This window comes from Eurosta solidaginis, chromosome 3 (assembly GCF_040869045.1).
Source record: "Eurosta solidaginis isolate ZX-2024a chromosome 3, ASM4086904v1, whole genome shotgun sequence".
In the NCBI taxonomy this organism is placed as follows: Eukaryota; Metazoa; Arthropoda; class Insecta; order Diptera; family Tephritidae; genus Eurosta; species Eurosta solidaginis.
Genome location: NC_090321.1, coordinates 79209076 through 79223901, shown reverse-complemented (window position 1 = coordinate 79223901; position 14826 = coordinate 79209076). Strand labels below are relative to the sequence as shown.

The following is a 14826-nucleotide window of genomic DNA, read 5'->3' as shown; positions in this document are numbered from 1 at the left end:
ATAACAAACCGATAACTCGACGATAATAATTCGCTTTCGATAATAAGCCGTTATATAATAGAACAATAACTTTCCAATATGGGCTGCTACCGATAAGAAGCCGACGAAGCTCTTCTCAAAAAGCCCGAGATTATTTGATTCTAGTAAAGTTGCTGCTGTTAACTTCAATCACTGAGCGAGCTCTAGTTATGTTTACATATCGAACTTCACGAGTACTTGGTACTTAGACCCTTTTTATACTCAGTTGAGCAGAGCTCACAGAGTATATTAAGTTTGATTGGATAACGGTCGGTTGTACATATATAAAGGAATCGAGATAGATATAGACTTCCATATATCAAAATAATTAGGATCGAAAAAAAATTTGATCGAGCCATGTCCGTCCGTCCGTCCGTTAACACGATAACTTGAGTAAATTTTGAGAGGTATCTTGATGAAATGTGGTATGTAGGTTCCTGAGCACTCATCTCAGATCGCTACTTAAAATGAACGATATCGGACTATAACCACGCCCACTTTTTCGATATCGAAAATTTCGAAAAACCGAAAAAGTGCGATAATTCATTACAAAAAACAGCTAAAGCGACGAAACTTGGTAGATGAGTTGAACTTATGACGCAGAATAGAAAATTAGTAAAATTTTGGACAATGGGCCTGGCACCGCCCACTTTTAAAAGAAGGTAATTTAAAAGTTATGCAAGCTGTAATTTGGCAGTCGTTGAAGATATAATGATGAAATTTGGCAGGAACGTTACTCCTATTACTATATGTACGCTTAATAAAAATTAGCAAAATCGGAGAAGGACCACGCCCACTTTTAAAAAAAAATTTTTTTAAAGTAAAATTTTAACAAAAAATTTAATATCTTTACAGTATATAAGTAAATTATATCAACATTCAACTCCAGTAATGATATGGTGCAACAAAATACAAAAATAAAAGAAAATTTCAAAATGGGCGTGGCTCCGCCCTTTTTCATTTAATTTGTCTAGGATACTTTTAACGCCATAAGTCGAACAAAAATTAACCAATCCTTTTGAAATTTGGTAGGGGCATAGATTTTATGACTTTAACTGTGTTCTGTGAAAATGAGCGAAATCGGTTGATGCCACGCCCAGTTTTTATACACAGTCGTCCGCCTGTCCTTCCGCATGGCCTTTAATACGATAACTTGAGCAAAAATCGACATATCTTTAATGAACTTAGTTCGCGTGCTTACTTGAACTCACTTTATCTTGGTATGAAAAATGAACGAAATCCGACTATGACCACGCCCACTTTTTCGATATCGAAAATTACGAAAAATGAAAAAAATGCCATAATTCTATACCAAATACGAAAAAAGGGATGAAACATGGTAAGGTAATAGGATTGTTTTATTGACGCGAAATATAACTTTAGAAAAAGCTTATAAAATGGTTGTGACACCTACCATATTAAGTAGAAGAAAATGAAAAAGTTCTGCAGGGCGAAATAAAAAACCCTTAAAATCTTAGCAAGTATTACATATATAAATAAATTAGCGGTATCCAACAGATGATGTTCTGGGTCACCCTGGTCCACATTTTGGTCGACATATGGAAAACGCCTTCACACCACTCCCTTTTAAAACTCTCATTAATACCTTTAATTTGATACCCATATCGTACAAACTCATTCTAGAGTCACCCCTGGTCCACCTTTATGGCGATATCTCGTAAAGGCGTCCACCTATAGAACTAAGCCCCACGCCCTTTTAAAACACTCATTAACACCTTTCATTTGATACCCATATCGTACAAACATATTCTAAAGTCACCCCTGGTCCACCTTTATGGCGATATCTCGAAAAGGCGAACACCTATAGAACGAAGGCCCACTCCCTTTTAAAAATACTCATTAGCACCTTTCATTTGATACCCATATCGTACAACCAAAGTCTAGAGTCACCCCTGGTCCACCTTTATTGCGATACCTCGAAAAGGCGTCCACCTATAGAACTAAGGCTCACTCCCTTTTAAAATACTCATTAGCTCCTTTCGTTTGATACCCATATTGCACAAACGAATTCTAGAGTCACCCCTGGCCCACCTTTATGGCGATATCTCGAAACGGCGTCCACCTATGGAAATAAGGATTACTCCCTTTTAAAATACTCATTAACACCTTTATTTTGATACTCATATTGTACAAACAAATTCTAGGGCCACCCCTGCTCCACCTTTATGGCGATATCTCGAAACGGCGTCCACCTATGGAACTAAGGATTACTCCCTTTTAAAATACTCATTAACACCTTTCTTCTGATACCCATATTGTACAAACAAATTCTAGGGTCACCCCTGGTCCACCTTTATGGCGATATCTCGAAAATGCGACCACCTATACAATAACCACCACTCCCTCATTAATACCTTTAATTTGATACCCATATCGTACAAACACATTCTAGAGTCACCCCTGGTCCACCTTTATGGCGATATTTCGAAACGGCGTCCACCTATAGAACTAGGGCCTACTCCCTTTTAAAATACTCATTAACACCTTTCGTTTGATGCCCATATTGTACAAACAAATTCTAAGGTCACCCCTGGTCCACCTTTATGGCGATATCTCGAAACGGCGTCAACCTATGGAACTAAGGATTACTCACTTTTAAAATACTCATTAACACCTTTCTTTTGATACCCATATTGTACAAACAAATTCTAGGGTCACCCCTGGTCCACCTTTATGGCGATATCTCGAAACGGTGTCCACCTATGGAACTAAGGATTACTCCCTTTTAAAATACTCATTAACACCTTTCATTTGATACCCATATCGTACAAACGCATTCTAGAGTCAACCCTGATCCACCTTTATGGCTATATCCCTAAATGGCGTCCACCTATAGAACTATGGCCCACTCCCTCATAAAATACTCTTTAATGCCTTTCATTTGATACACATGTCATACAAACACGTTCCAGGGTTTCCCTCGGTTCATTTTCCTACATGGTTATTTTCCCTTATGTTGTCACCATAGCTCTCAACTGAGTATGTAATGTTCGGTTACACCCGAACTTAACCTTCTTACTTGTTATTTGTAATATTAAAAAAAAACATCATCTTGTTCAAACTGCCCCATAGATATTCCAAAGCACAATTGCCCTTTGATTCCAAAGTAGCTATTATTGGCATGTAATTTTAACATACATACATACTTCTAGACTGACATTTTTATTGATGTTAAGTTAATTCCCAGATATTCGAATTTTCATGCAATTATTTTCAAGTCACGTTGCAGGTTGTTGTTGTTGTTGTTGTTGTAGCAGTGCTTCGCCCCACCTAACAGACGCGACCAATCACAAACTGTCATCAATATCCTCTAACGGGAGTCCAAGGAAACTTGCTGTTTCAACAGGGGTGGACCATAGGGAAAGGGGTGTTAGAGGCGTTGGTTCCACACTACAATTAAAGAGATGGTTGGTGTCATGTGGGGACACATTGCAAGCGGGGCATACATTTTGTATGTCGGGGTTGATTCTGGATAGGTAAGAGTTTAACCTGTTACAGTATCCAGAACGAAGTTCAGCCAAAGTGGCACGCGTTTCCCTGGGGAGTATGCGTTCCTCTTCCGCAAGTTTTGGATACTTTACTTTGAGTACTGGGTTCACCGGGCAATTCCCGGCATAAAGGTCCGACGCCTGTTTGTGGAGTTCACCAAGGACCTGCTTGTGTTTTTTCGCTTCATACGGCTGTGTTCTCAGATGCCGTATTTCCTCGAAATGCTTACGGACATGACTCCTTAAGCCCCTAGGCGGTGCTGGCTCGTCAATCAGATGTCTGTTGGGATGCCCAGGTTTCTGGGAACAGGAACTGTTTGGTCAGCATCTCGGTTCTTTCCCTGATGGGGAGTATTCTCGCCTCATTATGTAGATGGTGTTCTGGGGACATAAGAAGACAGCCCGTGGCAATTCTGAGAGCAGTATTTTGGCAGGCCTGTAGCTTCTTCCAGTGGGTAGTTTTTAGGCTTGGCGACCATATGGGTGACGCGCAGCACGTAATCGGCTGGCTAATTGCTTTGTATGTAGTCATGAGCGTTTCTTTATCTTTTCCCCAGGTACTGCCAGCAAGGGATTTGAGGATTTTGTTACGGCTCTGAATTCTCGGAACAATTGCGGCTGCGTGCTCACCAAAATGTAGATCCTGATCAAACGTCACACCCAAGATTTTGGGGTATAGGACAGTCGGTAGCGTAGAGCCATCGACGTGGATGTTCAAAATGGTCGACATTTGGGACGTCCATGTTGTAAATAAGGTCGCGGAAGATTTAGTCGGTGATAATGCCAGGTTTCGCGAGGCGAAAAAACTGGAGAGATCAGGGAGGTAGCCGTTTATTTTATTGCATAGCTCATCGATCTGTGGGCCTGGGCCTGTGGCCATTACTGTGCAGTCATCGGCGTAGGAAACGATTGTGACTCCTTCCGGTGGTGAAGGTAGCTTAGATATGTAGAAGTTAAACAAAAGTGGGGATATGACACCACCCTATGGCACCCCTTGTTTAACTCTCCTTTGGTTTAGATGTTTCGTTTCTAAATTGCACCGATGCCTGGCGTCCACCCAGATAATTTTCGGTCCACCTTTTAAGACATGGGGGAAGGGTAGACCCTTCCAGGTCTTGCAGTAACGAGCCATGGTTGACCGTATCAAAAGCTTTTGATAGGTCTAGCGCTACGAGTACTGTTCTATGGTGGGGGTTTTGATTTAAACCGCAATTTATCTGGGTGCTAATGGCATTTAGCGCGGAGGTAGTGCTGTGGAGTTTTCTGAAGCCATGCTGATGGGAGGCTAGTTGCAAATTTGCTTGGAAATAAGGGAGCAAAATGGCTTCGAGCGTCTTTGCTACTGGCGATAGGAGAGATATCGGACGATACGACTCTCCTATGTTAGCTGGTTTACCAGGCTTTAGTAGCGGGACCACCTTGGCCATTCTCCATTTCTCGGGTATGACAAAGGTGGAAAGAGACAGGTTGAAGACCTGCGCTAAATATTTGAAACCCTCTTTCCCTAGGCTTTTAAGCATCGGCATGGCTATGCCGTCTGGGCCCACTGCTTTGGATGGTTTAGCGCGACGAATGGCGTCCTCAACCTCTTTAGCGGTGATGGTGATTGGTGACGCGCTGAATTTGTGTTTATGTGCGTGTCTGTTGGCCCTCCGTCTAACTTTGTCGACCGTAGAATGCATTATATATTGTCGGCAGAAAGCGCTCGAGCATTTTTTCGCATCCGACAGCACTTTGTCGCCAAAGGCGATGGAAACTTTGTCTTTATGCTTAGTCGGATTCGATAGGGACTTTACGGTGGACCAAAGTTTACCCACACCGGTAGAGAGGTTACAACCTCTTAGGTGCTCCTCCCTTTTCGCCCGCTTGTGTTCATCCACAAGCAATCTGATGCGTTGGTTTATATCCCTTATTTGGGGGTCGCCTGGATCAAGCTGCCTTATAACGTCACGTTCTCTCGCTAAGTTTGCGGCCTCCGCCGGGAAGTGGGCCGGATTTCGGGAATTCTCCCGGCGGGAATGAAACGTGCCGAGGCGGATTCAATGACCTTGCGGAAGGTACGCTCCCCTAGGCGGGCATCAGTCGGGATAGGGAGGGCAGCAAAGAGGTTGTCTGTAAAGGATTTATATTCTTCCCACTTTCCTTTTTTAAAGTTTATGAAAGTGCGTTTTTCGGTGACGATGAAGTCGGCGGTACGCTCGAGCGAAACAAGTATAGGCAGGTGGTCAGATGCCAATGATACCATCGGCTGCCAGTTGACGCAGTTTACGAGTTCTGCGCTCACGATTGAGATATCTGGCGAACTGTGACAGCTTCCTACCATACGTGTGGGGGGCGTCTCCGTTTATTGTGCAGAACGTCGTTTCTTCTATTTGATCCGCCAACATCTCGCCCCTACTGTCCGCCCGAAAATTTGAATGCCATAGATCATGATGGGCATTGAAGTCGCCTAAAATAATGCGATTGTTTCCAGTGAGTAAGGCTCTGATATTAGGGCGGTATCCACCGGGGCAACAGGTGGCAGGGGGGATGTAGATGTTGATGATTTCTAGGTTTGCATCGCCTGACCGGACAGATAGGCCTTGACGTTCTAAGACGTTGTCCCTGCGGTCGATGCCAGGATCAAATATGTGATATTGCACAGAGTGGTGTATTATAAACGCGAGGCCGCCTCCATTTCTGCTCTCGCCATCTTTTCTGTGGACATTATACCCAGAGCAGGTCTGCAATGCAGATCGTGCTGTGAGTTTAGTCTCTTGAATCGCAGCGATGCGGATGTTGTGCCGCTTCATGAAATTGACTATCTCCGTAATCTTCCCAGTTAACCCATTACAATTTAACTGCAGAATTCTGAAGTGCATGAGGGGAGACGTCGCCACTCTGGGGGTAAGTGACGGGTGACTACGCCTGGGTTGAGGTTGCAGGTCGTGCCAAACTGTGTTAACATTTATTTTTATACTCAGCTGAGCAGAGCTCACAGAGTATATTAACTTTGTTCGCATAACGGTAATCCGTAACGGCGTAAACTAATCGAAATAGATATAGACTTCTATATGGTCAAAATTTCCCACTGCCACGTTACAGTCGTACTTTGTTTAAGCTTAAAACTATCAGAGTATATACTAAATGAATAATCTACTAGACACGTATAAAGAGACCGATGAATAGCATTGCATTTATATTGGCATTTCTTTATATCTGTTATAAATTTAAAGTTAAGCCGTTTTTAGTTGCACTGCCACGTTACGTAATTTCGGAAGTGGTTTTGGATGTTATGGGAAGTTTTGTGAAAAATCTGCGAATCTACGAATCTGATAATATTCCCTGTTTTATGTGTCATGGGAAAAAGAGGAAATCATAGATAGACACCTTCTGTTTCCGTAAGAGCTCATTACAGCATACGTTATAAGTATATTTTTGAGCACTGCCACGTTACAACATATCACTGCGACGTTACACGTACGATTTTTTGAGAAAACGCTATTGGGGAAAGTGAATAGATACTCAAAAATATATATAACTTCTAACGACTTGCACTTAATTATGCTATTAAGCTGCATACACAAAACGTTCCAAAAATATAACTAACAAATTTATAAGCACTGGGCGTATGAGTAATATTGACTCTATGTATTTCCATTTGCTTTTTTATAGGAGTAAACGAATTGATTTAGTTGATAAATGAAGACAGGATGAGACTCTGTTTTTTAGCTCCTCTTTTGGAATATATAGGACTTGCTCATGGGAGGGTCTAATACAAGTGAAACAATAACGGCTTTTTTATATGATTTATTTTTAAAATTTTCAAACTATTCTGAATGTATAGGTTAGCTATTCTAAGTACCTATACACAAAAAATCTTATTTTAAAGAAACATTTATACAGGTTATTAGTTATATCCTTGTCTGGATGTCTTAAAAGTAGCTATTTTATTATCGCGAACTTGTATCTGATGGGCGCTGGAAATATTTTGTATGGGCTTTGCTCTTGAAAACAGCTCTACAACTTGCAATTCAGCGTTAATCATTTCAATTTGATTGCTTGTTACTTCTTCAATCATAATTTTTGATGGAGTCATGTGGACTGCCTGTATAAAGTCAGATGCATTGTTGACGACTATATCACGCGCTCTTACATGTTTCCGAACGATTGTTTTAATGGTTGCACCAATCCCGTCTATACAACCTTTGCCATGTGATGTTGCAAAGTAATTCCAAACAATTTTCATTCCAAATATTTCTTCAAAGTGAGGAATTAAAGCTGCAATATATTTGTTTTTGAATTGTGAGGATGGTCCGTCACTCCACATTTTTAAAATTCTAACTGTACTTGGCAAATTTTTAAACAATATATACAAGTATGGAACAATAGTGTCTTTTGTATGTGACAAATTGTTTGATACCAGCACCTTGGCAGTGAAGGTTTCGTTATAATATAAGCCACTGGTAAAAATTGAAAGCTGCCGTTGATTCCAGTGTGCACTTTGGACTTCATCTTGATTTTCGCAAACGAAATTCTCCGCAAAATCCACTTGCAAGAGACCTTCTACGGCATAATTCACACTAAGAGCTCTTGGGCGATCATGAACATTAAATACTTCGGACTGCTCGCATTTGTTAAAACTATGTATTAAAAATTGCGCCGACAAGCCAGATATATATGCAACAAGATCAGTTAGCTTTCCACTTTTCTGTCGTCTTTCAGTCCGATTTACACCATCGGTTTTCGTCCATTTCATACGGTTGGTTGTATAGGTATAAAGGAATCAAGATAGATATAGACTTCCATATATCAAAATCATCAGTATCGAAAAGAAATTTGATTGAGCCATGTCCGTCCGTTAACACGATAACTTGAGTAAATTTTGAGGTATATTGATGAAATCTGGTATGTAGGTTCCTGGGCACTCATCTCAGATCGCTATTTAAAATGAGCGATATCGGACTATAACCACGCCCACTTTTTCGATATCGAAAATTTCGAAAAATCGAAAAAGCGCGATAATTCATTACCAAAGACGGATAAAGCGATGGAACTTGGTAGGTGAGTTGAACTTATAACGCAGAATGAAAATTAGTAAAATTTTGGACAAAGGGCGTGGCACCGCCCACTTTTAAAAGAAGGTAATTTAGAAGTTTTGCAAGCTGTAATTTGGGAGTCGTTGAAGGTGTCATGATGAAATTTGGCAGGAACGTTACTCCTGTTACTATATGTATGCCTAATAAAAATTAGCAAAATCGGAGAACGACCACTCCCACTTTTAAAAAAAAAATTTTTTTAAGTAAAATTTAAAAAAAAAGTTAATATCTTTAAAGTATATATAAGTAAATTACGTCAACATTCAACTCCAGTAATGATATGGTGCAACAAAGGACAAAAATAAAAGAAAATTTCAAAATGGGCGTGGCTCCGCCCTTTTTAATTTAATTTGTCTAGAATACTTTTAATGCCATAAGGCGAATAAACATTTACCAATCTTTGTGAAATTTGGTAGGGGCTTAGATTCTAGGACGATAACTGTTTTCTGTGAAAAAGGGCGAAATCGGTTGAAGCCACGCCCAGTTTTTATACACAGTCGACCGTCTGTCCTTTCGCTCGGCCGTTTACACGATAAATAAAATAATAAATGTAAGGCGCGATAACCTCCGAAGAGATCTAAGGCCGAGCTTCTCTTCCAATTTGCGTCGTGCTCCTCTTGATTTTTCCCTACAAATTGGCCGGACGGGACCTACATGTTTTATGCCGACTCCGAACGGCATCTGCAAGGCAGATGAGTTTTCACTGAGAGCTTTTCATGACAGAAATACAATCGGAGCGCTTGCCAGACACTGCCGAGCGGCGACCCCGCTTAGAAAAATTTCTTCTAATTGAAAAATCTTATTTCTAAAATTTTGATGTTGCTTTGCCCGGAAGTTGAACCCAGGGCATAGGGTGTGATAGGCGGAGCACGCTACCATCACACCACGGTGGTCGCCGTTTACACGATAACTTGAGTAAAAATCGATATATCTTTATTAAACTCAGTTCACGTACTTATTTGAACTCACTTTGTATTGGTATAAAAAATGGCCGAAATCCGACTATGACCACGCCCACTTTTTCAACATCGAAAATTACGAAAAATGAAAAAAATGCCATAATAATATACCAAATACGAAAAAAGGGATGAAACATGGTATTTGGATTGGTTTATTGACGCAAAATATAACTTTAGAAAAAAATTTGTAAAATGGGTGTGACACCTACCATATTAAGTAGGAGAAAATCAAAAAGTTCTGCAGGGCGAAATCAAAAGCCCTGGGAATCTTGGCAGGAATACTGTTCGTGGTATTACATATATAAATAAATGAGCGGTACCCGGCAGATGATCTCCTAGGTCACCCTGGTCCACATTTTGGTCGATATCTGGAAAACGCCTTCACATATACAACTACCACCACTCCCCTTTAAAACCTTCATTAATACCTTTAATTTGATACCCATATCGTACAAACACATTATAGAGTCACCCTTGGTCCACCTATAGAACTAAGGCCCACTCCCTTTTTCAATACTCATTAACACCTTTCATTTGATACCTATATCATAAATACACATTATAGAGTCACCCCTGGTCCACCTTTATGGCGATATCCCTAAATGGCGTCCACCTATAGAACTATGGCCCACTCCCTCTTAAAATACTCTTTAATACCTTCCATTTGAAACACATGTCATACAAGCACATTCCAGGGTTACCCTATAGGTTCATTTTCCTACATGGTGATTTTCCCTTATTTTGTCTCCATAGCTCTCAACTGAGTATGTAATGTTCGGTTACACCCGAACTTAGCCTTCCTAACTTGTTTTTAATAATTTTATTACATATTTATATTTTTTTGATTCAAGGTTCGATTCGAGCTCAAGGCCAGAACAATAATTTTTTTCTAATGATAATTATTGTTATTTTTTCTACTTACTATTCCAAAAACAAAATACAATTTTCAAATTTAGAATAATTAAAAAAAAAGATATCAATAATTATCATTAGAAAAAAATTATTGTTCTGGCCTTGAGCTCGAATCGAATCTTTAATCATTTATCATTAGGCCGATAAAAACAAAAACAATTGTTTATATTTTTTTTTTATAACACTGTTTCAGTTGAGTTCAAAATACTTCTGACGTAAAATTGAATAGTCTTTGCTTCAACCTGATTTCTTGTATAACTAAAATGACTGGGTTCTTTTTATTTTTTAAAGCTTTAAGTTCTTTAGTAAACCATGCTTGGAATTAACTGGAGTTATAAAAACGGGCCTTAGAAAACCTGACCTATACATTAGAGATCCGAAAAAACAAATACCAAGGTAATCTCATTAATTCTAACCAAAATTTTGATATTTGAATATGAAATAACATTGATAATTCTGTCTAAGCTTTGAACGTACATAGCAGTCAAATATCCGGATGAGGGGAGTCCGGGTGAATATTTTCCCGCGCTTCTCTAATGTAAACAAGTAAGGAAGGCTAAGTTCGGTGTAACCTAACATTACATACTCAGTTGAGAGCTATGGAGACAAAATAAGGGAAAATCACCATGTATCAAATGGAAGGTATTAAAGAGTATTTAAAGAGGGAGAAATAGTTCTATAGGTGGACGCCATTTAGGGATATCGCCATAAAGGTGGACCAGGGCTGACTCTAGAATTTGTTTGTACGATATGGGTATCAAATTAAAAGTGTTAATGAGTATTTTAAAAGGGCGTGGGCCTTAGTTCTATAGGTGGACGCCTTTTCAAGATATCGCCATAAAGGTGGACCAGGGGTGGCTCTAGAATTTGTTTGTACGATATGGGTATCAAATTAAAGGTGTTGATGAGTATTTTAAAAGGGCGTGGGCCTTAGTTCTATAGGTGGACGCCTTTTCAAGATATCTCCATAAAGGTGGACCAGGGGTGACTATAGAATTTGTTTGTACGATATGGGTATTAAATGAAGGGTGTTAATGAGTATTTTAAAAGGTCGTGGGCCTTAGTTCTATAGGTGGACGCCTTTTCAAGATATCTCCATAAAGGTGGACCAGGGGTGACTATAGAACTTGTTTGTACGATATGGGTATCAAATTAAAGGTGTTAATGAGTATTTTAAAAGGGCGTGGGCCTTAGTTCTATAGGTGGACGCCTTTTCAAGATATCTCCATAAAGGTGGACCAGGGGTGACTATAGAATTTGTTTGTACGATATGGGTATTAAATGAAGGGTGTTGATGAGTATTTTAAAAAGGAGTGGGCCTTAGTTCTATAGTTGGACGCCTTTTCAAGATATCGCCGTAAAGGTGGACCAGGGGTGACTCTAGAATTTGTTTGTACGATATGGGTATCAAATTAAAGGTGTTAATGAGTATTTTAAAAGGGCGTGGGCCTTAGTTCTATAGGTGGACGCCTTTTCAAGATATCTCCATAAAGGTGGACCAGGGGTGACTATAGAATTTGTTTGTACGATATGGGTATTAAATGAAGGGTGTTAATGAGTATTTTAAAAAGGAGTGGGCCTTAGTTCTATAGTTGGACGCCTTTTCAAGATATCGCCTTAAAGGTGGACCAGGGGTGACTCTAGAATTTGTTTGTACGATATGGGTATCAAATTAAAGGTGTTAATGAGTATTTTAAAAGGGCGTGGGCCTTAGTTCTATAGGTGGACGCCTTTTCAAGCTATCTCCATAAAGGTGGACCAGGGGTGACTATAGAATTTGTTTGTACGATATGGGTATTAAATGAAGGGTGTTAATGAGTATTTTAAAAGGCCGTGGGCCTTAGTTATATAGGTGGACGCCTTTTCAAGATATTTCCATAAAGGTAGACCAGGGGTGACTCTAGAATTTGTTTGTACGATATGGTTATCAAATGTAAGGTGTTAATGGGTATTTTAAAAGGGCGTGGGCCTTAGTTCTATAGGTGGACGCCTTTTCAAGGTATCTCCATAAAGGTGGACCAGGGGTGACTATAGAATTTGTTTGTACGATATGGGTATTAAATGAAGGGTGTTAATGAGTATTTTAAAAGGCCGTGGGCCTTAGTTATATAGGTGGACGCCTTTTCAAGATATTTCCATAAAGGTAGACCAGGGGTGACTCTAGAATTTGTTTGTACGATATGGTTATCAAATGTAAGGTGTTAATGGGTATTTTAAAAGGGCGTGGGCCTTAGTTCTATAGGTGGACGCCTTTTCAAGGTATCTCCATAAAGGTGGACCAGGGGTGACTATAGAATTTGTTTGTACGATATGGGTATTAAATGAAGGGTGTTAATGAGTATTTTAAAAAGGAGTGGGCCTTAGTTCTATAGTTGGACGCCTTTTCAAGATATCGCCGTAAAGGTGGACCAGGGGTGACTCTAGAATTTGTTTGTACGATATGGGTATCAAATTAAAGGTGTTAATGAGTATTTTAAAAGGGCGTGGGCCTTAGTTCTATAGGTGGACGCCTTTTCAAGGTATCTCCATAAAGGTGGACCAGGGGTGACTATAGAATTTGTTTGTACGATATGGGTATTAAATGAAGGGTGTTAATGAGTATTTTAAAAGGCCGTGGGCCTTAGTTATATAGGTGGACGCCTTTTCAAGATATTTCCATAAAGGTAGACCAGGGGTGACTCTAGAATTTGTTTGTACGATATGGTTATCAAATGTAAGGTGTTAATGGGTATTTTAAAAGGGCGTGGGCCTTAGTTCTATAGGTGGACGCCTTTTCAAGATATCGCCATAAAGGTGGACCAGGGGTGACTCTAGAATTTGTTTGTACGATATGGGTATCAAATTAAAGGTGTTAATGAGTATTTTAAAAGGGCGTGGGCCTTAGTTCTATAGGTGGACGCCTTTTCAAGGTATCTCCATAAAGGTGGACCAGGGGTGACTATAGAATTTGTTTGTACGATATGGGTATTAAATGAAGGGTGTTAATGAGTATTTTAAAAAGGAGTGGGCCTTAGTTCTATAGTTGGACGCCTTTTCAAGATATCGCCGTAAAGGTGGACCAGGGGTGACTCTAGAATTTGTTTGTACGATATGGGTATCAAATTAAAGGTGTTAATGAGTATTTTAAAAGGGCGTGGGCCTTAGTTCTATAGGTGGACGCCTTTTCAAGATATCTCCATAAAGGTGGACCAGGGGTGACTATAGAATTTGTTTGTACGATATGGGTATTAAATGAAGGGTGTTAATGAGTATTTTAAAAGGGCGTGGGCCTTAGTTCTATAGGTGGACGCCTTTTCAAGATATCTCCATAAAGGTGGACCAGGGGTGACTATAGAATTTGTTTGTACGATATGGGTATTAAATGAAGGGTGTTAATGAGTATTTTAAAAGGCCGTGGGCCTTAGTTATATAGGTGGACGCCTTTTCAAGATATTTCCATAAAGGTAGACCAGGGGTGACTCTAGAATTTGTTTGTACGATATGGTTATCAAATGTAAGGTGTTAATGGGTATTTTAAAAGGGCGTGGGCCTTAGTTCTATAGGTGGACGCCTTTTCAAGATATCGCCATAAAGGTGGACCAGGGGTGACTCTAGAATTTGTTTGTACGATATGGGTATCAAATTAAAGGTGTTAATGAGTATTTTAAAAGGGCGTGGGCCTTAGTTCTATAGGTGGACGCCTTTTCAAGGTATCTCCATAAAGGTGGACCAGGGGTGACTATAGAATTTGTTTGTACGATATGGGTATTAAATGAAGGGTGTTGATGAGTATTTTAAAAAGGAGTGGGCCTTAGTTCTATAGTTGGACGCCTTTTCAAGATATCGCCGTAAAGGTGGACCAGGGGTGACTCTAGAATTTGTTTGTACGATATGGGTATCAAATTAAAGGTGTTAATGAGTATTTTAAAAGGGCGTGGGCCTTAGTTCTATAGGTGGACGCCTTTTCAAGGTATCTCCATAAAGGTGGACCAGGGGTGACTATAGAATTTGTTTGTACGATATGGGTATTAAATGAAGGGTGTTAATGAGTATTTTAAAAAGGAGTGGGCCTTAGTTCTATAGTTGGACGCCTTTTCAAGATATCGCCTTAAAGGTGGACCAGGGGTGACTCTAGAATTTGTTTGTACGATATGGGTATCAAATTAAAGGTGTTAATGAGTATTTTAAAAGGGCGTGGGCCTTAGTTCTATAGGTGGACGCCTTTTCAAGATATCTCCATAAAGGTGGACCAGGGGTGACTATAGAATTTGTTTGTACGATATGGGTATTAAATGAAGGGTGTTAATGAGTATTTTAAAAGGCCGTGGGCCTTAGTTATATAGGTGGACGCCTTTTCAAGATATTTCCATA

General features: G+C 39.8%; 1 protein-coding gene across 6 annotated transcripts in view; it reads left to right on the top strand.

Annotated features, from left to right (window-relative positions):
* The window catches only part of LOC137244052 (serine-rich adhesin for platelets), a 403539-nt gene that overhangs the window by 325734 nt on the left and 62979 nt on the right, over positions 1–14826 (top strand). The window lies entirely within an intron of this gene.